The 26,323-nt window shown below is 35.6% G+C and overlaps 1 protein-coding gene across 1 annotated transcript in view; it reads right to left on the reverse strand.

The window, feature by feature from the left end:
- Positions 1-26,323, reverse strand: part of gnal (guanine nucleotide binding protein (G protein), alpha activating activity polypeptide, olfactory type) — a 79,875-nt gene that overhangs the window by 13,159 nt on the left and 40,393 nt on the right. The gene's annotated exons all lie outside the window — the stretch shown is intronic.

Below are 26,323 nucleotides of genomic sequence, written 5' to 3' on the forward strand. Positions count from 1 at the left end.
TGGTGGTTTAAAAACTCCAGCAGCACTGCTGCAGTACCCGATCCACCAGTCAAACCAGCACAACACACACTACTATCACACCGCTACCATGTCAGACAATGTCACTGCAGTGCTGAAAATGACCCACCACCCAAATAACAGCTGCTCTGCAGTAGTCCTGTGAGGTCCTGACCGTTGAAAAACTGGGTGAAAGAAGGATAAGTTGAGTTCCAAAGTTGAGCTGACCACTCAAATTTGAACAAAGTGAACGAAAAGTCTATAAATAATACATATAATCAATTATTATTTAATTTTAACAGTGCAGCTGCCATCTGTTTGTACTAGGCCAGTCACAATAACAATTTATGTGTGTGATATAGCAATGAACAGTATTGTATGACATACAGATAATATAATAGCAAACAAACCCATTATACCCTTTTAAAAACAACACAATTATAATTAATCATAGTTTGGGAAATATATACTTTTTACTGCATATATTGTACAATAAGTACATGTAATATACAATAAGTACATGTAATGTACTTATATGGAGTGCATTATTAGTGTCATGACATTCTGGATCATTATCTTCTGTTACAAATCTGATACAATTCTTGTATTTTTTAATATCTTAGTTAGGGGTGTGCAATATCATTTTGTATGCAATAATAACATTTAATTTTCATTTTGTTGCAGTACGCCAAGAGTATAGTTACCACAAAAATACCATGAAACATTGAGACATTATTTTAGGGTCATATCACCCACCCCTAGTTTGTACTGTAGGGTTACAGTTGTAAATCTGTAATTTATGTGCATTTAAATTTTTACCGGTATATTTGCTAGTATTTCCCCACGCCCTTAACTGAAAGAGAAGGTAAAGAGAAGTGGGGGAAAACTGATGATTGGGCAGGGGTTCGGGGCAGCTTTGCTGGAAAAGCGTGAAGCTGAAGCCCCCCCACACAAAGAGATATGGAAGAAAAAGAGAGAAAATAAATGAAGGAGGAAGATGGGGAGGAGGTGGGTGCCAGGTTGTTCGACACTCAGGTAGAGAGGAAGTGTATATAGGTTGGAGAGTGGGACGAGTAAGGGCGTGGATCAAACTCCCAAAATTGCATTATTAAACTCCACTAAGAATGCTATTTACTGTTCTATGCATAGATTGTACATAAATTTGTTGTACTGCTAGTATAGGTTTCCTCAAGAAGCAGGTGAGAATATACCTTGCATCCATTGTTTTCAATGACGCTCAGTATTCTGACATAAACAGAAGCAACAGAAGCACTTGAACATGACGTCCTAGTAATTAGGAAGTAGGATCTTCCAACTATCACATGAACACAGCATTAATACTGCATTAATCTTAGCCTAGTCGAATACAGGACTGTGCCACTTCCGCCCAGCAGAGGGGGTGCACACACAAAAACCCAGCAGCAGTGCTCTCTGGCGGTAACAGAAGGCCCTAGTTGCAGCTCTGCAGCCAGATTTGCATGTGGTTTGTAAAAATAAAGGTTAGAGTTTGGCTAGCGGTGGCTTTTAGCGACCATGTGAGGATACAACAGAGAGCTTTGTCCTCCCCGAGCTCCAGCCTGCCCTGCTGATCTCAGACACGTTAGGCATGGCCTTAATAACAGCTGCAGTCAGGATGCGACTAGAAAAAAAAAAAAAAAATATATATATATATATATATATATATATATATATATATATCTACGACTATGTTCTCTTAATTTAAAATAGAAAAGTACAGTACCATATAAGATTTTTCCTGTCATGATAACACAAGAATCAAAATATGATCTGTTTTTGAATTATCACAGTCTTAAACAACACTGTTTTAAGATAATATTTTAAAAGCAGCAGAGCTGGCTTGAAAATTTGGAAATTCTTGAGTACCATTTGATACTGAGCTGTTTTAAGCTCTTCAGAGAAGCAGATAAAGGTAGGCTATCATACTCAAACTACTCAAACACACACAGCTAACATTACATCAAACAGTGAGTGTGTGCTATTTCAGGCTAGATCTGTTATAGAATCGGATTAGATGTAGGTATTCAATTTTTTTTCGAAGGAGGCAGACTTACAAAAAAACCTTCCTAAGAAAAACATTAACAACTTCTTAGGAAGGGCTTTATTCACCAACATCTTTCTAAGAACTGTCTTAACTTTGTTCTTGAGAAACGTTCTATAAACAATGATGAATCCCACTGTGGTCATAAACTGGACAAATCCCAAAAAAACAATAACAACAACAAAAAAAAACACTGGTGAAGGCCAGATATTTGTTGAAAACTGTTAAAGTTGATTTTAAGAAGAAGTTTCTTATAATTGGAGAATAATTGGGGAATAAGGCTTAATATTCTTACAAACAAAACACTTCAGTTTCTAAATTAGTTTCTCTGATTTTGCTATTTATAGGTATATGTTTGAGTAAAATGAACATTGTCGTTTTATTCTATAAACTACAGACAACATTTCTTCCAAATTCCAAATAAAAATATTGTAATTTAGAGCTTTTTTTATGAGAAATGACTGACATAAAAAAGATGAAGATCTTTCAGACCTCAAATAATGCAAAGAAAAAGTTTTAGCAGTTCAGAAATCAATATTTGGTGAAATAGTAGTAGTTTTTATGCATCTTGGCATGTTCTCCTCCACCAGTCTTACACACTGCTTTTGGATAACTTTATGCCACTCCTGCAGCAAAAAATCAAGCAGATCAGCTTGGTTTGATGGCTTGTGATCATCTATCATACTCTTGATTATATTCCAGAGGTTTTTAATTTGGTACAATTAAAAAAACTCATAGTTTTTTGCCAGGGCTGTATATACTCTTTTGAGAAAGTCTTTTTATCACTAAAAATGTATATAAAATATTATTTGTGGCTTTAAAACTTAAAACATTTTATTCTGCATTTTACCTCTTATCTTAAGGAATGTGTTTAATTCAAATTACCATTATTTCTGTTTCATTACTCTTCTTATGTAAAGAATTTTCTTCTTATGTTAAGATACCTGTAGCTTTAAGAAGTTTTTGTAAAATAAACAAACAAGAAATTTCTTCCTTAAAACACTTTTGTGAATCCCCAGGATTTTACATTGTTTATACTCATCACTACCCTACATTAACATCCCTTCCTTTCCTTAATCAAATTAATCAAATAAAATAATGAAACCTCTTGTAGAAAAAGAAAAGAAAGAAAAAAAAGAAATAATTACAGCTGAAAGAAACAGTACATTAACACTTACAGCACCACTCTATCTATCCTGTTCTACTGGAATTCTGTAAACATGCGATGTTCTGATGGGTTCTTTTGCTGGGTATGACTATGATACGCACCTCCACTGTGTTTTCAGGGTAAGATTTCTAACAGTTTCTAACTGAAACAATATAAAATTATTATTACTACCAATGATAACCATCCAATCTCTAGCAGTCAGAATGGTTCAGTTGTTCCCGAATCCTGGTTTGATGTCCCATATGAAATAGAGATAAATATATTCAAATCTGTACCTCACAGTATCCACTTTTAGCCCTATAACTCTGACACAGTGTCCCCCTTTTAAACTCGTGTCAGTTTGCTGTGGGACAGACAGTAGCGCAGACTTTGGTACAGCTGACCTGGTTCCCCGAGCCAGTGCAACCTTTATTAAAAGAGTGGTGCCTTTTAATTGGCTGAGGGGAAAGTGCCGATCAATACTTTCCAACTTCTGAATGCCTGTTATCATCAGAGTGGCCTAGATGCTCGCTGACACATGCGGCGAAAAATCCACACAGGTGCAGATTTCGCCTCTTTTTTGACGCTGGGCTGTATTAAAATTTTGAAACCAGCAAAATCTCTTCCGTAAAGATTCTTACATTCGCTGCAGTTTTAGATAATGCTTACATTGTCATTTTGGAACCCTTGACCCTGGTCCTGCCCTTTATCTCTGAACCTTGCCCTCTTTTAGATCCCAACCCTAGAGATAGACCTGTTCTATATATATAGCACAATCTACCATTAATCAAGTCGCTTAACTATTACGTAATGTACTTTTTATGTGAACGTTGGTTTATTGCTTTGGATACACAATAGGCTTGTTCAGTATTAAGTCTCTTAGACACTGTATTTGTCTGTGATGTGAAGCTTTTGGTATGTAACCATGTCGTATTTCTGTGTGTGTGTGTGTGTGTGTGTGTGTGTGTGTGTGTTTAGCCATGCTGGAAAGTTCAGAAATTGGAATGGGACTACGGTAAACAGAGATGATGTCTTAAACCCTGAGTGTCGGTTTGCACCCGCACTGTGTAAAACCCAAATACATACCCAACAGAGTGCTGATTTTTCACCAAATCCCTGGATATAATAGATACTTTTAATAGACAGTATTATTCTAAAAGTTAAAATTTAACAGGTCACATCCTTACTAACACACACCATCATGGCCTGATGCTAAGGCCATGCTGTACATGAGCTTACGACCACCAATTAAATCCTTACACTTGCACCGCATAATCTATTATACAGTAATCCCCATATAAAATGTAATAAATATCACATACAAAGATAACCTGTAATCTTTATTTGAGCAAGAGGTGTAAGAAAACATGGATATTTAATACTGAAGTACTGGGATACCATGTTTTGCAACATTGTATTGAGTTTTTAAAAGTTAGCAGCATTTTACTCCAATATGAATATGTTGGTGTGTTGTACTATTTTAGTTTTTTTTTTTAAGTATGTTGTATCATCTTGCCTAAAGTATCAGAATATATTGCAATACACCGTGGTGTGACATATAGCTCTGGAAAAAAATAAGAGACCACTTAAAAATTATGAGTTTCTTTGATTTTACCAAATTGAAATACCTATGGAATATAATCAAGAGGAAGATGGATGATCACAAGCCATCAAACGAAGCTGGACTGCTTAAATTTTTGCACCAGGAGTGGCATAAAGTTTTTCAAAAGCAGTGTGTAAGGCTGGTGGAGGAGAACATGACAAGATGCTTGATAACTGTGATTAAAAACCAGCCAATTCCACCAAACATTGATTTCTGACCTCTTAAAACTTGAATATAATTATGAACTTGTTTTGTTTGCATTATTTGAAAAATGCTCTAAATGACAATATTTTTATTTGGAATTTGGGAGAAATGTTGTCCATAGTTTATAGAATAAAACAACAGCCTATAAATAGCAAAATCAGAGAAACTGATTCAGAAACTGAAGTGGTCTCTTAATTTTTTCCAGAGCTGTATATCATACCACTAGGTTCTTGCGAATACACAGCCATAGTCTAAGCATGACCATTCAGAAATGTCGAGGTGCTCTCTAAAAACTTCAGACCTATACTATCATTTCTTTGTAAGACTTTATGAAACTAATAATAATGGTCTATGACCATCTTCGACATGCTTGTCATATCTTATCAAAAATCAATACTCTTGCCTTCCTGGGGCCGCCCTTTCCAGGAATATCCAAAGAAACCCATTGCAACATATCACTTCGATGATGGTCGCTCACAGTGAACATAAGAAGACAATGAGAAAATGATGTTTTATTCTAATCTGACTTTGAAGTTGTGAGCAGTGAGTAGAGAGCCTGTTTGTGGAGAGTCATTAGTTGTAGACAGTGAAGGCAGGTTAAGGTCACGAGCGTCAGCAGCCAAACTCTGCCCTGAGGGTTAGAGATTCAGTTTCAAATAAACCTTAAGGAGGACGGCATGTAAATGCAGCTTAAGTGGGTGAAACATAAGGCTGGGTTAGTGTGCTTCCCTGCAGGATTCCCACAGTGTGTACACACTTTTTGTCAATCACTAGCGGTTCCTAATAGGCCTGTCGTAATAACTACGTTATCGATTTACCTCAATCATTTTCTCATTCCTTAATTTTGCTCATTGTGTTAATCTAATGCACCAAATTAAAAAGCTGAAGCCAAACACAGTAATACATTTGTCCCAAGGTCAAATACTAAGTCCTAAATATAACTGAACTTCAATTAAACTAATTACTTTCAATATTGCAATAATAAATTTTTTTCCACCACAGCATCACATTAACAAAAATGTCATTGTTCTGTATCAATTATGATGTCTTTTCACAATTAAGTTTGCTAAATATTCACTGCGTTTAAGATATTTAAACATTATATACATTCTAATTGCAATTGCAGAATATTTTTAATTACCTATAACCTGTTAACTGCTTTATCGCAATTATTATTGGGCCAGTATATCGTCCAAAAAATGTTTTATCATGTCAGACCTAGCTCTTGCTCTGCTCTTCTGATGCTTTCTCAGCATGATTCTACTTTTCAGGGCCTAGCTTCTTAAAGCCATCTAAGTATTCAGATCATCTTTTATGGTGGAAAGACAAAAAGAGGGAGTGTTTAATGGCATGCTGACTTTCCTATTTAAGAATCTTCTTAAATTAATGTGGTAAGATGCTTTGGGAAACCCAACCCAGACCATTAACAAGTGAGAGCAGCAGACAAAAAGAAAACATTAACATGAACAGTACTCCAGGCGTAAGGGTGGAAACCACTGGTTTAATGAAGCAGTCAGAAGACTAATGGCTCAATTATGCTCCTTTACGTATGAAAATGATTATATCCGTTTCAAATGATGCCACTGTCACGTGCACAAATATGGACGAAATACAGACCTGAACACGTACACTGGTTGGCTGCGATATAATTTTAACTGGTAGATATAAGTTGTTTTTCTGAGCTGGATTACACACTGAAGGTTGATGATAGGCGAGGACCACTGCTGATTAAACAGGTTAAAATTAAAATTAAGCTTGGTTGTTTGAGTCATAATATCTAGAATACCAACATGTAGCTGCCTAGAGTGTGGACATTGGGTTCAGTGAGTGAATCGGCCTAACTACCCACAACAATTGAATAAAAATATTTATTTATTTATTTTTAATACCGCTCTACCCATCATCATCTGGGCCTTGTAAAAGTGGCTCAGATAGATTACACCCATATTTACTGTTCCAACTCATTGTTTTCCAGAATTTGTGTAGCCTACCAATGTTATTATAATCAATGAAATTTACTTCACTGATTTTATTGTTATGGCTGATGAGAGTAAGTTTAACTGTGGAAAAAAATGCCACAGATATTAATTGTCATTCAATAAAGAAAACAAAAATTGTCAACAAGCAACTTTAAGGTGGCAGTCCATAAAAGAAACCCAATTCAAACTTTAAGTTTAGACAGACACACACACACACACACACACTCACACACAGCAACAATTTCCTGTCACTAGTGCTTAGTCAGCAGTGAGCCACCATATCGCAATGCAATCTCAATCTGCTTTGCTTTTGTTCTCCATGCTCGTTTGTTTCTCCTTCTTTTCACTCTGTTATCTTCTCTCCCTGCCTCTTTCCTCCCCTTTTTCCTCAACTCTTTCTCTCGTTCAGTCTCTGTCTCTTTATTTCCTCCTCTTTCTCACAAATCCCCCCTCTTCGCTCCCCTCTCTCTCGCTCCTTTTCTCCTTTTTGAACTCTGCCTCTCTCTCCTGGCCGTGTGAGGAAGGTTTATGTGAGAGGAGACAAGACCATTTCACATCCTGACAGCTACAATAAACAGACAAAGCCAAAGCACCTCTGAAAAGTACAGCCTCCCTCTCTCTCTCTCCCTCTCTCTTGCTCTGTTTTCCTATCCATTTCTCGTCCTGCTTGTTCATCTGTTCATCTGAGACTCTCTCTCTCTCTCTCTCTCCCTCTTGCTCTCTCTGACACACACACACACACACACACACACACACACACACTCACACACACACACACAGCTGCGGGAGCTAAAAATAGTCCTGGGAATGGAGTCGCTCACACCAGTCCTGAGGACATAAACACACAGGCACTAGTGAAGTACCTGCCCAAGATGGCCGCCGGCCTTGTCCTAAACCGGCGCTGCTGAAACAGCCCTATGTTTACAAGTGCAGAGCTTCGAGGAACAGATGCTCGCTTTTAGTTGGGAACGTTTTTTTTTCAAGGCGATATTTCTGGCCAGCCCTTGATCCTCAGTGTATACACGCCAGTGCTAAAAATGGCGCTGAGAGTTTTTGGCTTGGCTGGAGCTCGATGTAGGGAGATACCCACTGATGCAGCCGTGAGGGAATCCAACTCAGAAGTGCGAATGTAAACCCAAGCTATCGCAGCAGACTACACACGTCGGCTTGACTGCTGGCCTTCACGATCTTGTCTGAACATCAACGAGATCAGCTATTAATTACGACTTTTTTTGTTTAAAATATACAACAGCTGCAAAGGTATCTACAATGTAAAGAATGAGCAGACATCAGTTAAAGAAAAAAGAGACATAGTGCAAGAGACAGAGAAAGAGCAAAAGCTTTCACAATGTTTTTAATTTTCTCATTTCACAAAAAGCAAATGCGGAACTGAATTAAACTGCACTCCCAAAGATGCTTCAAAGGGATCTCTGAGCAATTCCATAAAGACATCTTAACCAGAGGAGATACATAGTGATATCTATAAATTACAGACCTAAAGCAGTCTTTAATGCATTAAAGATATATGCAACAAGGCACTAAATACGCCTTCTTTAATGTACCCATCATTGCTATCGAGGCTGGGTGACATGAATTTATGAATCTAAATTTGAGCAAAAATGTTTGATGTTTAAAAGAGAGAGAGAGAGAGAGAGAGAGAGAGAGAGAGAGAGAGAAAGAAGGAGAAAGAGAGACAGGATGCATGCAGGCCCATAGACTGCTCATGGACTCCATAAGCTATAAATGGCTCTTCCTGTGCTGGGCCTGGGATATTAGACACTGTATCTGACTGAATCTACACTGACTGAGCCAAATCTCACAGGATGAACTACATGTGCAGCTGTTGAACACAGAGACAGAAAGAGAGAGAGAGAGAGAGAGAGAGAGAGAGAGAGAGCAAGAGAAAGAGAGAATATATACAGTGATAAAAAAACATAAAAGAGAGAAAGTGAGAATGACACAGAGCATCTATGAGTTAAAGATAGAGAGAGTGACAAAGTGAGGAAAAACACATAAAAAGAGGTACAGATAGAGAGAGATACAGAGAGAGAGAAAAAAGAGAGAGAGAATGTATAGAGTGAGAAAAATAAAAAGAGAAAGAGAGAATGACAGAGAGCATATAGGAGTTAAGGATAGCAAGAGTAACAAAGTGAGGAAAAGAGACAAATAGAGGTATAGACAGAGATAGAGAAAGAAAGAGAAATAGAGAGAGAGAGATTGTATACAGTGATAGAAACATAAAGGAGAGAATGACACAGAGAGCATGTAGAAGTTACAGATAGAGAGAGTAACAACAGAGGGAGTAAAAAGTGAGGAAAAGACAGAAAAATAGAGGTACAGATAGAGACAGAGAGAGATAGACAGAGAGAGAGAGAGAGAGAGAGAGAGAGAACGACCATGCTGGCTAGGGCCTGCAGCTGGATCACCATGGTAACTCTAACTGGCAGGTCGATAGTAAAAGCTCCTCCCCTTCCTCTCTTTAACCGGGCAGAGAGAGAGCACTCGCTTCTCACACACACGCACACACACATACACACACACACACACACACACATACACACACACACACACACACACAGCATCCGGTCGGTGAAACCCTTATAAATGCACTACATAAACTCTTGTGACTAATTCAGAGCTTTAGAGAGGATGTGATGTGTAATATGCTCTGTTCTGTGGTGAGGATAAACTACACCAGTACCTCACCACAGACACAGACACATCTCTCATCTACTATCTCTTATCTTCTACTCTTTCAGAAGAAAACATGTATATTATACTGGATCACTTCATTTTCACACCCAACTTCGATAATAGCAATTGTTTAAAGATTGTTTACAAACACTTTCCTTCTGTGTGAAGCTGCCAAAAAAGTTGAAGCATGATGGATTTAAAAGAATCTGACACTGCATGTGACGTTGCAATTAGCAAAATAATTACCCTAGGTTACAAAGGGGTGCCATGTAGACTCTATAGTCCACTACATTCTCTCATACTCCTGTCTCAAGCTTTCCGGCATGTTTCAGTAGGCCTACTGCATTTACAAGAAACAATAATCAATATTTTGCAAATTGCAAAGTGGGTAAGGCCCACACAGTAGCCCCAGTAGATGGTACTTAAACGTTTTGGTTTGATCGTGGGTGGTACATTGGTTTAAAAGTTTCAGAACCACTGCAATAGAGAATAAAAACAAGGCCCAAAGAAGATATTAAGCACCCTGTGATATTTATGAATTACAGACAGTAAAAAGCAGTCTTTGCACTGACGATATATGTCCACTACCACTTACCACAATTCATTTCAATAGAGAGAGGCGCTGCGTTGAACACAGCCCCCCCCTCTGGTGAAAAAGTTCAGCAGAGCTCAACTTTATTCAACTGAATTTGGCCGCCGCACTGTGTCCAGCCAATCAGGGAACAACAGGCTCAAACTTCACACACAGACGAACCTCAAACCCACAGAATAGGTGCCTTTAAAATGCGGAAAAGAAGCTGAAAATGGCAGAATATAGATTTACAGAACTATAGATTACTGTGAGATTGTTTAAAAATCTAAAATCTTAAACTTATAATTGACTACACCTGTTACTTCCTTTTAAATAAAAAATGTTACAAACTCGCCTAAACGCAGCAAGGATAAACACAGCAAAGTACTGCACATGACTTTAACATGCTTTAAAGTACCCATCATTGCTGTAAGGACAAGGTGACAAGGTGACAATTATTGGAGTTTGAGCAACGTTTTAAGTGTGCCACAAAAAATTCTGGTACATTTAAAGTCGTACAGGCATATTAAATTCCTCAAACTACTGTGTTATCAGTGTAACTGGAATAGAGACCCAACACACACATTCTACAGGTCAGTGGAGTATTCTATAGCTGTAACATCATCAAAAGTCATGGGACCTAATACTAGTTTTACGATGTATGTGTCATTTATGTGTCATGATCGGAAATCCATAGGGCCGATCGTTTCCAGTATGAGGTGACTTGATGATACTAATTTACAGAGTTCTGTTAAAGACATGACTAAGAATGCAGACAGGGCGCAGCTGCAACTGTTCTTGATTATTTTAGCTTTCTACTACACCTTCTATCCCACACCGGGGATTATGTGTGATGCCAATAGGTTCACGTTCAAAATTCTGTTTTGGGAAATTAAGTGTAATGGGATGAAGTGCTACAGACTAGTAGCTCTCCAGTAGTGAACCCAATTGCAGAACAGTTGATCTCAAAGCAGGTAAACCCAAGGAAAAGTGAAAAAATAGTATTTAATAATTAAATAAACACACCTCTCCTCACATGGGATCAAACCCGTGTCGTCAGGGTCGCGGTCCAATATACTACCGCAGCCTCGGCTAGTAAAATGGAAAGCGACTGGGAAAAAAAGCGGCCTTATAAGGAGATAGGGAGTCCGAGAATGATTAGAAAAACTAGAACCATGGGAACTAAAGTCACACCGAGCGCGACAGAGAGACAGGGGAGGAATGTAGACAAGAGCTCTCCAGAGAAGCATTACATATTTTTTATTCTCGTTTATAGTTCAAACAACCTCACAGGCAAGCTGTTTATGCTTGTGGGTCACATCTGGCCCCTGGGCCGCCTAATGCCGAACCCTGCACTAGGCCTTACCAGCACACAAGGTGAAGGGGGTGAAGATATCTCAGGAATGTATGTATGTATGTATGTATGCATGTGTGTGTGAGCGCGTGTAAGGCAGACAATTTCAAAGTACAGTTAGCGTGCACATACACACGCTGCAAGCTAGTAAAAAATTAACTCATTTTACTGTTTCCTATATGCATTATGTTGCTAACATTGCAATACGTTACCGCAACTCTCATGTCACCTCGCCCCTGCCTGTGCTAAGTGCAGAGAGATGTAAGGGAAGGGCAGTATTACTATGTCTCATTGTTAATGGGATAAATTATGTCGTTATGTCCAGAATATTGTCAATATTACTATAACAATTGCCTGTATTAGAATCTCACAATCTCAATCACAAGATAACTCCTTATAACTTATACAGGTGTGGGCGTTCCCAGGCCTCTCCCTCTATAGAAACCCTTTATGATCAGTTTACATACTGCTATTCCATAACTCAATGCTTTTGTATATTCTCAATGCTTATGAACTAGAAAGCTCAAACAGCTGGAAAAGCCTCCCAGTAAAGGTGAAAGGAGCTTAAAAAAGCAAATATCATGTATTTATTGTCATTGTCATTTATTGTTTTACGAACTATTTTATTGTCTTGGATTTATTTATATTCTATTTTTGTTTCTTTTTTATTTTATTTCTGAACAATTTTAGTTTTAATCTCATTTTCATATGTTGACAAATAGTTATTTGTCTAATTTTGACTAATAATTTTACATTTGTGTATTTGTATTTATTGTTTTAATGAACAATTGTATTGGCTTGAATTCATTTTTATTCTATATTTTTACTTTTATTTCTTGTTCACAATCCATTATCACTGTTTTAATATTTTGATTACTTTACTTATTGTTTTATAAACAATTGTATTGTCTTGAATTTATTTATTTTAAATACATAATCGGAATTGTATTTTTTATTAACATTAGACCTTTTTAAATCTGCATAATACTTTTATTTTAGTGAATAAAATGTGTTCATTATTTTATGCTGTGTCAATTGCTTGCAATGCACTGTGAATTTGAATCCAATTTGTCTGTATTGTGGTATTTAAAAAGTTCAAATGATTAAATTTGATTTATCAAATATCAGCCATTTTACAGTCTCATCCAAATGTAAGGCTGATTAATTTTTTTCTGAATGATCTCATGATGATTGTGATATTATTAAGCATCTCTGATAGTAACACTCCCATCATCCCATCGGAGCCCTGCAATCTCCAGTCTCGGATACCCTTTTCGGTGGCGGCCGCAGACCGTAATGCGTATGCGCGCGTGTGTATGTGTGTGTGTTTGTGTGTATGTGTGTGTACACAAGAGAGCCACATGTGCATGATTATGTTTGGACACAAACCAGTAGCAGGGAGCTGACTGGGACAGAACAGCCGAGCATCTCTCTCTCTCTCTCTCTCTCTCTCTCTCTCTCTCTTTTTCTCTCTTTCTCTGTGTCTCTGTCTCTCTCTCTCTTTCCCTCACCTTCTGCTGCTGACCTTCCTTTGTTTACTGGCCATTGGCCGGATTCTCCCTTTGATTGGACCGAGACCATGTGATCGAAGCCTGGGTAGAGCTCCACAAAGAGGAGCTAAATTTAGTAACGGCCTAGCCCAGCTCCACAGCTAGTTTACATATGCTTACAGGAGGAGGAAGGGAGACAGAGAGAGAGAGAGAAAGAGAGAGAGATGGAAATAGAGAGAGAGAGAGGGAGAATGAGATAAAGAGCAAGAGAGAAAAAAGGAAGAGAGCATGAGAGAGAAAAAAAGCTACATAGAGAGAGAGAGATCTTAAATTCAAGCTGAAGAGTGCTTCCCTGTAGCCACAAATACACAAGCAGACATGACAATGCTAAGTTTTTTCCACTGCCTGAAACGTTACAGTGACACAAGCTCAGCGAGTCTCAATCCTTTCCAGCACTCTCTCTTTTTTCACCCCTCTCTCTCTCTCCGCGCTTGTGTTACCCCCATTTCTTCCTCCACTACACAACCCACAAACCAGTAGCTGACAAACAAAAATAGACTTAGCTGTTTGCTGCTTGCTGTTTTAGCCTGTGCGAGACTGCATGCGTGACTGCATCTCAGTAATGGCCGACTCAAAGCAGGCCTTGTGCGCCTTTCCATGAAAAGCTCGACACCTCGAAATGTTCTCGATGCCAGAGCAAAGAGGGAGAAACCAACAACCACCAACCAGCTCTGCACAATGTACCGCGGCGTGCTAATCGCAGTTGTAAAACTGGCCACAGCAGTACTGATACAGCTCTAGAAAAAAAAAGAAACTACTTAAAAATGATGAGTTTCTTTGATTTTACTAAATTGTAAACCTCTGGAATATATAAGAGGAAGATAAATGATCACAAGCCATCAAACCAAACTGAACTGCTTGATTTTTTGCACCAAAAGTGTCATGAATTTATCCAAAAGCAGTGCGTAAGACTGGTGGAGGAGATTATGTCAAGATGCATAAAAAACTGTGATTAAAAACCAGGGTTATTCCACCAAATATTGTATTCTGAACTTTTAAAACTTGAATATGAATATGAACTTGTTTTCTTTGCATTATTTAAGGTCTGAAAGCTCTGCATCATTTTTTTATTTCAGACGTTCCTAATTTTCTGCAAATAAATGCTCTAAATGACAATATTTTTATTTGGAATTTGTCAGATATGTTGTCCGTAGTTTATAGAATATAACAACAATGTTCATTTTACTCAAATATATACCTATAAACAGCAAAATCAGAGAAACTGATTCAGAAACTGAAAATGTCTCTTAATTTTCAACAAATAAAATTTTTTTCAACCATTATTTACGCCATGTCCTTCGCAACATGAGGTTTAAAATCCATTTAAACGTCCATGTTTTTTAAACATGAGAAGTATTGATATTTAGTGATTAAATATGTAATGTGTTGTGTTTGGGAACTTGAGTGTAAAATTAAGTGTAAACCGTGTGCTAAGTACGAGCTAGCAAGCTAACAGAGTAAAGTAATGCAACTGTATCAGCCATCCAAAACACAAAAACTGAATAGAAAAAGGCAAAACTTCCACAAACACCAAAATATCCCCAAAAAGATTTTTACACTAGCACAAGGTGGAAATGTTGAAATGCAAAAAAGAGTAAATAAATAAATGAGGACGTATCAAGCCATAAGTCACATGATTCTCATAGTAGTTGGCATGATGGCAAACCCCTAGCTTTCTAAGACAAAACTCATCAGAAAAAGAGTTGCACTCAGTCAGACATTTCTCAAGATTTACCCTGAATTATCATTTTTTATGTCAATTATTTATATAAAATCTGAATCACTTTTAATTGGCTGTAATATTGCACAACTTCTGAAGCATGTAAACAACTCGCCTCGAGAGCTAGCCAGGCTACAATACAGCCTCTATAATGCAGAGTTAGACAGTAACATGGTACAAAAAAAAAATCATTCAGAATATTAACAACTAATAAATAAAATTAAATTCAGATTTACTGTGCTGGAATTTTTTTGTGGTCAAAACAATTTGCCACATTTGAAGCAGGCACTCTTTTTTTTTGCATACTGGGCCTTTTTTCACTAATCATATTTATTCTGAAGCAGACATTTTTATGTGTTTATTTTTAGAAAGTTGTTGGAAAACTGGGCTTGTGTAAACTGACCCGATATTTTTAGCCCCTGCCATTAATTATTCTAATGCGGTTGAAGCCATTTTGGCGCTTAGATGTGTAGATTACTAATACACAAATTATATAATTATTATAGCAAAATACTTATGGCTATTTTTTACTGCTTTTGTTTCTTTAAAATTTAGTTACAATATGAATTGTATAAACATTATAGGATAAATGGAGCAATACAAATAGTTCAGAAATCACCCACTATAAAGCATGTTTTTTTTTCTTTTGGTTTATTTGCACTAAATATTTAATGCTACAACTTTATTCTTATTTTATTATGTATTCTTAAATAACTTGAAAATATTTTGCATTTGTATTTTTGCATTTTACCAATAGACAAATAAAATAATGTATTTATAAATAAATTTTAATTTACAATTAGTTTTGACAGGTTTAGGAATTTTAGAACATTCAAAAATAATAAAAGCAAAGAAATCGTACTTATCTTCCTACATAAACAAAAGTGCTATTTACAGTTGTAATAAAATACCTCTTTATATTATTTTTTAGCACAGAAATGTGAAATTAATTAATTGTTTTTTTCTGTTCCTTAAATAAGCTAACAATACTTGTTGCTTACATAAAAACTAATAAAAATACAAAAAAATACAAAATTATTTACTCTTAATTTTTTTCCTTCATAAATCTCAGCTCCTCACACCTCTAAACTCACCTATTTAGATGGTTGTTTGCCATCTAGTACACCTCTAGTTTGTAGGTATCTATGGCAGCTAGCTATGTGTTTATTCTATGCCTCCAAGCTCCATCTGAAGAACAGTGAGCCCTCTGTAGTCACGGTGAGCAGAACCGGCCGCTTATCGGCCTGCAGCATCTACAATACTTCCTATTGAAGAGAAGCACAGGGGGAAACACAGCCTTTGTGCCGAGCTACCATTCAGGACGACAGAAATAAAACACTCATAAGATCATATTAAAACAGAAACACACGGCTGCTGCTGAGCCTTTTTTTAAACAAAAAGTCTTAAAGTCTTTTTAAAAGCTCAGAAAAATAAAACAATTGAGAATCATAACATTCAGAGTTGCAATCAGTTATAATATGCAATGTGTTTTTGCAGTCATATATAAAAAATATTTGTTACAGATATTTATTATTTGTATTTTGTATTTTTATTATTATTTTATGTATTTTTACATTACTTGAAAATGCCAGCTACCCTTTGTATTGTATGAACTTTATGATCAGTGGATCAACAGAAATAGTCCACAATTTAACACTTTCTTGCATTAAAATTATGCTATTCAAATACTAGAATTAAAGTTTACCTTTTATGTATGTATTTATTTATTTATCCAGTCAATACAATACAGTAGAAAAAGTAATTTTACCATCTGTGTTGTCGTTTTGACTATTACATTTTGTGTTTAAAAAAATTTATTATTTTTAACTAATTACAAAATCTGCAAAAAATGTTAAACTATATTGTCATCATATTCATTTTTTTTATTTCATTGTTTATTTTATTGTTTATTAATAAAATGTTTATTATCTATTGACACTACCTAAAAATGCTAGCTGCCCTTTGTATTGTACGCACCTTATGACCAATTGATCAAAATATATAGTCACAAAATCTCATTTATTTCAGTTTAATCATGTTATTTTGATTCACATGTTAAAAATATTACTTCAATTATAAATTATTCAATTACTTAAAAAATACAGGATAAATTGTAATTATCATCCAAAAATTATAGAAAAAAAACATGTAAAAAAGGCATGTAACAAAACTGCCCAGCTATTTTTAAGTGCATAAATGTGGTATAATTAAAAGTTTAGAATCAATCATAGCAATAACTGTAATTTTTAAGGCACTATGAAGTGAAGCACTGTAAGAGCCACACTGAAGACGACAACAGTTCCCAATGAATATGCAGCCGTTTAATGCTAGTCACGCTAATGAACGGAGCTCATGTGAGCAGTCAAACTAGTGAGTCAGGAAGTCTATATAAAGCAGCCGAGGGGCCATAAGAAGCGCTGAGCGCTGGAGACGATATCAAACGTGAATGATGAGTGTGGTGAGTACAAATGTAGCCCTTGGTCAAGCATTCTCCAGGCTCCTGTGCTTTTTCTATTGCATTACGGCACATTTGACTTTGTACTCGGCATGTTCCAATGGCCTGGAATGTGCTGCCAAATATAGCCCTCAATCAATTCAAACACAGACACATATTCCTAGCCCTGAGAGAGAGAGAGAGAGAGAGAGAGAGAGAGAGAGAGAGAGAGAGAGAGAGAGAGAGATACAGATACATACAGCAAGAGAATGGATATAGAGAGAGAGAAACAAAGTTGCACAGGAAAGAGAAAGAGAAAAACAAAAGGAAAAGAATCCAGAACAAAAAATACATCGAGAGAAAGATAGAGTCAAAGAAAGACAGACAAAGAGAGAGAGAGACAGACAAAAGAGGGATATAGATAGATAAATAGAGATAGAGAGAGGGAGAGAGTGCATAAATATCCTGTACTTGGTGGCTATTGAGCGCGTATGGGCCGGTTCAATATTGATATGGACATCCTCTTTGACACAGCAACTTGGAATAATCCGGCAGTGTTTATTTCCAGGTCTCAATGATAATCAAGCTAAGATAATTAAAGCTCTTTCCAGGCCTGGCCATTTAGCCACTAATGACCAAACCAGGCCTGATTGGAAACACAGACAGATTTGGGCTCATCAGCTTTTTGCGGATATGCACCTACAAACAAGGACAGAGCTCTGTGAATCAGTAAACACTGAGATATCATAACAACGGGGCTTTTCAGTGAAGTCCAGTCTTGGCTGAGAGATGAAGGAAACTTGGAGTGGTAAAGCCAACACAGTATTTTTAGGCTGTGTTTTAACTGAATTCCTGCTCTTATGACTCGTATATGGAGTAGAGAATTGTAGACGGCTGGGCTGCGATTGAACGGGAGGGTATTTCTGAAACACGCTCTCAACTTCAAAGTGTCTTCCTCACGCAAAGTATGGAAAACATTACTTTTTAAAGCAAACAATAAAAATTGGGAGTGTAAAAAATGTTGGTTTACTGTACATGAAGAATTGCAATTCTCTTTGTCTGAAGTTATTTATTATTTACCCAGCATTACATATATTGCCAATTATGAATGAATTAATGGAATAATTTTTTATTGTTTTTTTTTTATTCTTATGAAAACTGAAAAAGAGTTTTATTAATTATTGTTTCATTATTTTATTATGATCAATTATATTTATTAAAATGCTAAAAAAAAGCTAAAAAATATATTTTTAAAAATGCCTTAATAATTATCAATAATATTAAACAGCTTAAATATAATGTTCAAATAATCAATCAAATATATTATCAGTACAAATGTATTAAGAAATGAACAAAAGAAGCTATTTTTTTTCAGATGCACTTTTAATAATAGTATAACACATCAGGCACATTTCATGTGAGTTGGAAATGCCTTATGTCTATTTGTCAGAAGACAATGCAAATTTATAGGACTTGATTTAGTCAATATTCATAAAAAAAGATATATATTTATGCCATAATAATTATATTTTAATTACTTACATATTAGTAAAAAAAAATCACAGACTAATCCATTCAATATGATACAATTTTTTGGCTTTACAGATCATTATTTGTACAGCTCTGGAAAAAAATAAGAGACCACTCCAGTTTCTGAATCAGTTTCTCTGATTTTGCTATTTATAAGGTATGTGTTTAAATAAAATGAACATTGTTGTTTTATTCTATAAACTACAAACAACATTTCTCCCAAATTCTCCCAAATATAAATATTGTCATTTAGAGCATTTTTTTTTGCAGAAAATGAGAAATGGTTGAAATTACAAAAAAAGATGCAGAGCTTTCAGACCTCAAATAACACAAAGAAAACAAGTTCATATTCATAAAGTTTTAAGAGTTCTGAAACTTATTATTTTTAAGTGGTCTCTTTTTTTGTGTATTTTGTAATTTAATTAATAATAATTGTATTAATAGTGCACTGCAGAAAATGCCAAGAACATGCCAATAGTCTTTAATATCTTTGCCAATATCTTTAGACTGCTTTATTAAATATTAATAATTAATTGGTATCATAATCACAACTTAATACATTATTAAAATATTATATAAACTATAGTTAGCCCTTTTAAACAAACTTTTTTGCAAATGACCTGCATTTAAGGGGTGCTTATAGATGTATACACAAAACTAATACTTGACTCATAGGCAGGTAAAAGTTAATTTTACAGCAGTTGAATGCACTGAACACAACAACACTGCTGAATGTTTATTTATTGAATTAAAACTCATTTATCAGCAATGTTATATCCATGAATTAAGAAGCAATCTTATCAACGCAGCACATTCTGTGACTGAACCGACAATGTCACATCTGCAAACCAAACGCTAAAGCTCTGGCTGATGCAAAATGTTCTCTACCACTATTAACAAGCCTTCTTTTTTCCCCTTCCCCTCACATCCCAAAGTGCTCCCAGGAGCAAGCGAGATTTAGTAGGTACTACTGGAGCACACCGGACCTGATGTAACCAGGCTCTCCTGGGAAGAGATCTGAACAAACAACAACCTGGTTACGAACACCATCATCGCTGAACACCCTCATGAGCCAGCTAATTAGTTCCTAACAGTGTTAAAGTACAAAGAACCGAGTGTTTTATCAACAAGGTGCACACAACTGCGTAAAAACGTCAGTGGATTTTTAAATCGCAATGGTTTTGATTTGTTAGCCACCATGGGAAATTCCGTTGGCCAGTACAGTCTGATAATCTCACGCAGGTTCTGAAACATCTCTGCCTACCAACGTCAACCAGCCTATAAACCAAATACCACAGAAATCAGAGCGGGTGACTCCTTCACATTCCTGGGGAATGTCCAGAACGGTCAGACAGGATGTAGATAAACCTATTAATCAAAACTCCATCAAACTGAAAGTAGAGCAGCAAATTCACTGAGTCCCATGTAAATATAAACACTATTAGTATCACATAAATATTAATTTGGTAAATCAGGTAAAATTACCTGAAAAAAATATCTTTTTATCTGCACTATTTTTACAGTATGAGTTCGAAAACCCAGCATGTAAAGTACACACACAGGCATTTTTCAATTGCATTTTTTGTTACAATATTCTGTGTTTCTTATTATCTTAGATGTAAGAAATTCCAAAATCTAAGTTAAGGGTTGGACAAAATATTGCAATTTATTGCATCGTTTTAATTTGCAATACATTATCAATACGTGGTGTCAAATATCAGTATTTTTATAAAAAAAAATAGGCACTCTAAGTCTCTCCCAAGACTCAACCCCCATTTTGACTTACTAGAGTTACTGCTTCATTACTCCATGTGGTGGTGCTTATCACATAAATAAGGTAAACTTGAGCTGAAGAATATAACATTTTTCAAAGTCCATAATTCTCAGTAATTGCTTATTTAGGAGTATTGTATTCTCTTCAGTAAGTAAGTATCGTAGAGACTCACAGTATGTGATGTCATCGCTATAATGGGCAAAATATTGTAATAATATGAGACGATATACCCAGTGATTCCCACCTCTGATCAAAGTTCAAGTGGAGCACCTCCAAAGTCAGATTTTCTATTTCAACTTTTCTACTTTTCTATTCAAAGGAACACTTCCAACCTCAACTTCAGCACATCAATTGTACAAAAAGCAGTAATAATATACAGTTTATCACATCTATCTACAGCTCTGGAAAAAATTAAGAGACCACTTTAGTTTCTCAATCAGTTTCTCTGATTTTGCTATTTATAGGGAATATGGTTGAGTAACATGAACATTGTTGTTTTATTCTATAAACAACGGAGAACATATAAACTACATGACAAATGGTCATAAAGAGTTACCTGAGTGATTGGTTTGGGAACGCCAACAACTGCATATGTTGCGAGGTGTTATCTTGTGAGAGAGGATGAACACTGGCTACTGTGCTCATGTCAAGGTAAGCTGAATTCCCGGAGTTTGAGTAAGGCCTGACAGTGGGTGCCAGATAGATGGGACAATTCTTCTATCTGATGTTGAATCTGTTTTAAATATGTCTTGGGTTTATTGACACTTGTGTCTTTGTATGGTTTGGTCTCACTAAATGACAGACATACAGTATACTGCCTTCATATATAGTGCTACATACTATATACTCAAAAACTATACTTATACTGTTGGTATACAGTTCAGATCCAGCAAAGAACTGTCTACAATAAAGTGAAAACTACTTTCAGCTGACTGGCTGATCATCAGCAGGTGTGTTAGCAGAACGCTAAACTGTCTAGTAGCAGCACTGGCAAAGTCTGGCTCTAAATCACCCTGCCATTTCTGGAAAAAAGATCTACAAGGCCATTGCTAAAATGATCACCACATCCTCTATCACTGTCTGGTTTGGATCACAGATGTTTTCGCATTGGTATCTTTACAAAGAGCAGAATGCAAAAGGTCACACACAAGATCTGAGCTGAGATATGCATTAGATATTAATACTGCTTTCACGGATAAAATGAGAATTAGAATAAAACACAGTGACAATGATGCAGACAAACAATCCAAATTACAAACAAAACAATACATTGTAAATTAGTTTTAGACACTGAGCAGATGATAATGGTGAGTCACAAGTTATATAAATGTTATTTTAAAGTTGTAGCCCTATGTGGTGCTAAAATCATGGACTAACCTGGTATTTCTTCTCACTTAAAGTAAATAAACAGTTAAAAATCAAATAATAATTGTGTAATCTTTATTGCTGCTATAATCTTCATTTGGCACACTGCTTACCATACTGTGTAACTCTGGTGAAGCTGACTAAACTAAGTCCTATTTGTGTAAAAACCTATATCCATATACAACTCTGTAAAAAATAAGAGAGCACTTAAAATTATGAGTTTCTTTGATTATACCTACAAGTCATCAAACCAAGCTGAACTGCTTGACATTTTGCACCAGGAGTGGCATAAAGTTATCCAAAAGCAGTGTGTAAGACCGGTGGAGGAGAACATGCCAAGATGCATAATACTGTGATTAAAAAACAGGGTTATTCCACTTAATTTTGATTTCTGAACTTTGTGAATATGACTGTATTTTTTTTTTTTTTGATTATTTAAGGTGTGAAAGCATCTCTGCATCTTTTTTGTTATTTCAGCAATTTCTCATTTTCTACAAATAAATGCTCTAAATGACAATATTTTTATTTGGAATTTGGGAGAAATATTGTACGTAGTTTATAGAATAAAACAACAATGTTCACTTTACTCAAACATATACCTAGGTCTCTTAAGTGATCTTTTTTTTCAGCGCTGTATACACTCTAAGAAATATAAGTACAGATTTGTACTTAAAAGAGTACAAAGCTTGTCGCTGGGGCTGTACCTTATATTAAGGTTCAAAAAAGTACCTTTCAGTGAAAGTCCTTTTTTGTACCCATGGTTTTTGTGCCAGTATAGATTATAAAGATTATAAACATTGTCATCAACTAAAAATGGCTCAAAAACTTGATGATACAAAATTGTCTGGCTTTCAAATAAAAAATGTGCAATTTAAATATATTCTGTTCATTAGTACAGTGATGTAGAATTCTGAATGTACCTTTTGGCTGGTTAAATGGTACAAATTTGTACTTATTGCTGTTAGAAATGACTTTGTACTTCAGAGGGAACAAATCTGACCCTGTAAAGACCAATATTGTACCTTTGAGGGTACAATTATAAAGAATGTACCTTCGAGTACAAAAAAGTACTCATATCGTACCTCTGTTTTTTAGAGTGTATCAGTCCGTATGCTTCCTTAACTTTCAGCGATGGTTCTGCATGTCTCAGCTTTTCCAGAAATGCACGTGTAAAGCATGTGCTCTAAAATGATGGTGCTCCATCCAACACTTGTCTACTTTTGGGATGATTTGGAGTGTGGGGGTAAGGTTTAGTGCTGACCATCCAATATCCTGACCTTACTTACACTTTCTAATACTTAGCTCTTGTCATTGAACGCAATCAAACCTTTATAACAATGCTCCTAACAATGCTCCTAAATCTTGTAGCAATGATTTTAAGTATTTACTAGAAAGTAGAATTGGTTATTCCAACTAAAGCAAGACAAACTCTTATTTAATACCTTTGATTTCAGGAAAGGAATGAATGACTCAATGAATGAATAGGTGTCCCAATACTTTTGTCCATGTAGAGTAACTACAGCACCAAACCAGCGACACTGCACAATCTGCAAAGGGAGCGCATGTAGGCCATGTGTCTATGTGTGTAAGTGTATAACATACAGATGTGTACATCCACACTCTTGTATACTGTGTGTGTGTTCTGAGGAATAGTCTAGTAATAGGAAGCTTCCTGAGAGAAACAGGGTATGACGTTTAACTGACGTCACACGTCACAAAAAAACACAATCTGCACTCTTCCAACACCATGCCGTAGATTAGGAGAGGACAGCCTGTGCACGTCTCATGGTCAGCGTGTGTATGTGTGTGTGTGTGTGTGGGTCAGTGCTGTAGGCAAAGTGACAGTAACTGAGTTACAGATAAGGAAGTAATCGACATTGCACAAACTCGCCGAGATCAAATACACACCTAAGTGTGTCAGCTTTTGTTTTGTTCTCCGCTGTTTCTCTCTTTTATGTTCTTGTGCTTCATAAATTAATCTGCTGCTGTTCCCTCCATAACTATTAGTACCTGATCACTTACAGCAAACGCGAGCAGCACACTAAACCTGATTGGTTGTAAACGCTACACTGTACATGTTGTACTTCCTTCAAATCCAGATTTTCCAAAACAGTTAACAGTCATTAGTGGTTGAGCCTCTCCAGTGACATGCGATGAAAACACAGAGGCATTCAGTTGACTTCATCAATGTTCCTACTTCACTTCTGCTTGGATAACATTTGACGTATATGTGGATGTCAGTAGAGAAAGTGCTGAAACAAATGCCTCCGCTATGCACCTACTGTCGGCCTCCTACTAAATGGTATCTTTTTTGCATACAGAAATAAGTTTTCCACTTGTATTTCCTCCTGTGCTGCTCTTGTGTAATGCTATTTGCTTGATAATGTGACGAGAAGTCTGTGCTAAAGCTGCACTGTAAACATTCTCGTATCATCATACATCACTGTCAAGCTGAAAAGTCAACTTTACAGGAGAAGAAATAAACCTGCTTAACTTTCAATGGAAGTCAGTATAAGCAGATTTTATTTCTATTGGTCCACTGATCATGAAATTCAGACTAGAGCTGGGCAGTATGACCAAAAATGTATATCACAGTATTTTTCAAGATTCTAATGTTTTTACAGTATATATAATAAAATATTAAGGCTTTTAATTAAGGCTTTGATTACTATTGGTTAGGGGTGTGCCATATCTTATTGTACACAATAATATCGCCAAAAATTAACGATATTCATGCCATAGATCACCCACCCCTAAGTATCTCATTAGAGTACTTCTTTTTGTCTTTTTTGGCAAAAGAAAAATACACACTGTTCTCATTTCCCATTATATATCTACTAGAGACAGATTATATCTGTCCAGTATCACTTATTTTACTTTAATCCTGGATATATGGAGATATATGGAGTTCATTACTAGTATCATGCCAATATGGATCATTGACTTCTGTTACAAATCTGATAAAAAAAAAAAATTATATATATATATATATCTCAGTTAGCCATATCATATTCCATACAATAATAAAATTCTAAATATTTTTTTCTAATTCAGTGTTTTGTCATATCACCAGAAGTATCGTTATTGTGAAAATAACATGAAATATCGTGATATTATTTTAGAGCCATATCGCCCACCCCTACTATTGGTTTTATATTGTCCCACAAAATTACACAATATATGAAGGAATCAGACTTGATTAGCAGAAACAAACAGCTAAAGAATGTAAACAATAGACCTAAAAAAGAGAAACTAATTTTAAAACTAAATATTTTTAATAGTTTCATAAACACTTTAAATTGACCTGAAATACTTAAAATGTAAGCATTCAGAAAATATATTTCTCAAATATTCTATTGCACAAGTAATACACAAGTTTAATATTAATTTGCAATATGTTATTATTGAAGCCATTAGAGGCAGCACTAATTTAGACATAATGTAGTAATGTAGGAGCAAAAAATATTAAAAAAGTTAAAATAGCAAAGTTTTAGGCAAACCTTTTTCTCATCTGCTTATTTTTGATGTTTATTTTAGATGATTTACATAAAATTAGCTTTTCAAAAAAGATGTATAACTATACATGAAGAAAATGTTTCATTCAAATATTCAGAATGAAATTAAATTACATAAGATTAAAATCATTTAATTCAGGAATTAATTTGCTTGATTTAAAATTAGTTAATTTAGTTCATTTATAGCAAAACTTGTACATATAATTCAAACAACGCAGCAGTAAGTGGACAAATTAGCTGTGTTTTCTATGTGGCAATGTGAACAGCAAAAAAAAAAAAACTGTCAGTGGCCGAGTTTAAACTCATTGATAGAAATATATAGAAATATGATAAATTTCAAATATAAGTGACATAAAATAAGATACGAATAAAAACAATTGTGAACTGATTTGATTGTAAAAATATACAAAAAAATTTGGCCAATTTACATGCTGTGTGAACATGACCACAAGAATTAGTACCGGTACTTAAATTGCAGCTGTCTTCTGTATAATGATACTTCTCCGAGTGCATGATTCATGATGAAAGCAGAAACGCAAACTTGCAGTAAGATTGCTAAAGATTTTGTCCCCCATAAGTTTCCAATTGTGAGATATTAGGTTTAGCTACTATTGTCATAATAAGATGGCTGCTACATCTTATGTTCTGGTTTCCTGCTCTCTACAGCAACAAAAATGTCCTCCTGCTACTTTTCTAAACATATGATCTTGCAGAAAACTGTGGTTAAATTTAAGCAAAGAGATGTAAAGAGCAACACAGCTGGATGTGTTAAGCAGTGATAAATGTGGTGTTCCCCACAGAAGTAGCCGCAGAACTCTAAAGCTGAC

The sequence above is a fragment of the Astyanax mexicanus genome, chromosome 1 (genome assembly GCF_023375975.1).
Source record: "Astyanax mexicanus isolate ESR-SI-001 chromosome 1, AstMex3_surface, whole genome shotgun sequence".
NCBI lineage: Eukaryota > Metazoa > Chordata > Actinopteri > Characiformes > Acestrorhamphidae > Astyanax > Astyanax mexicanus.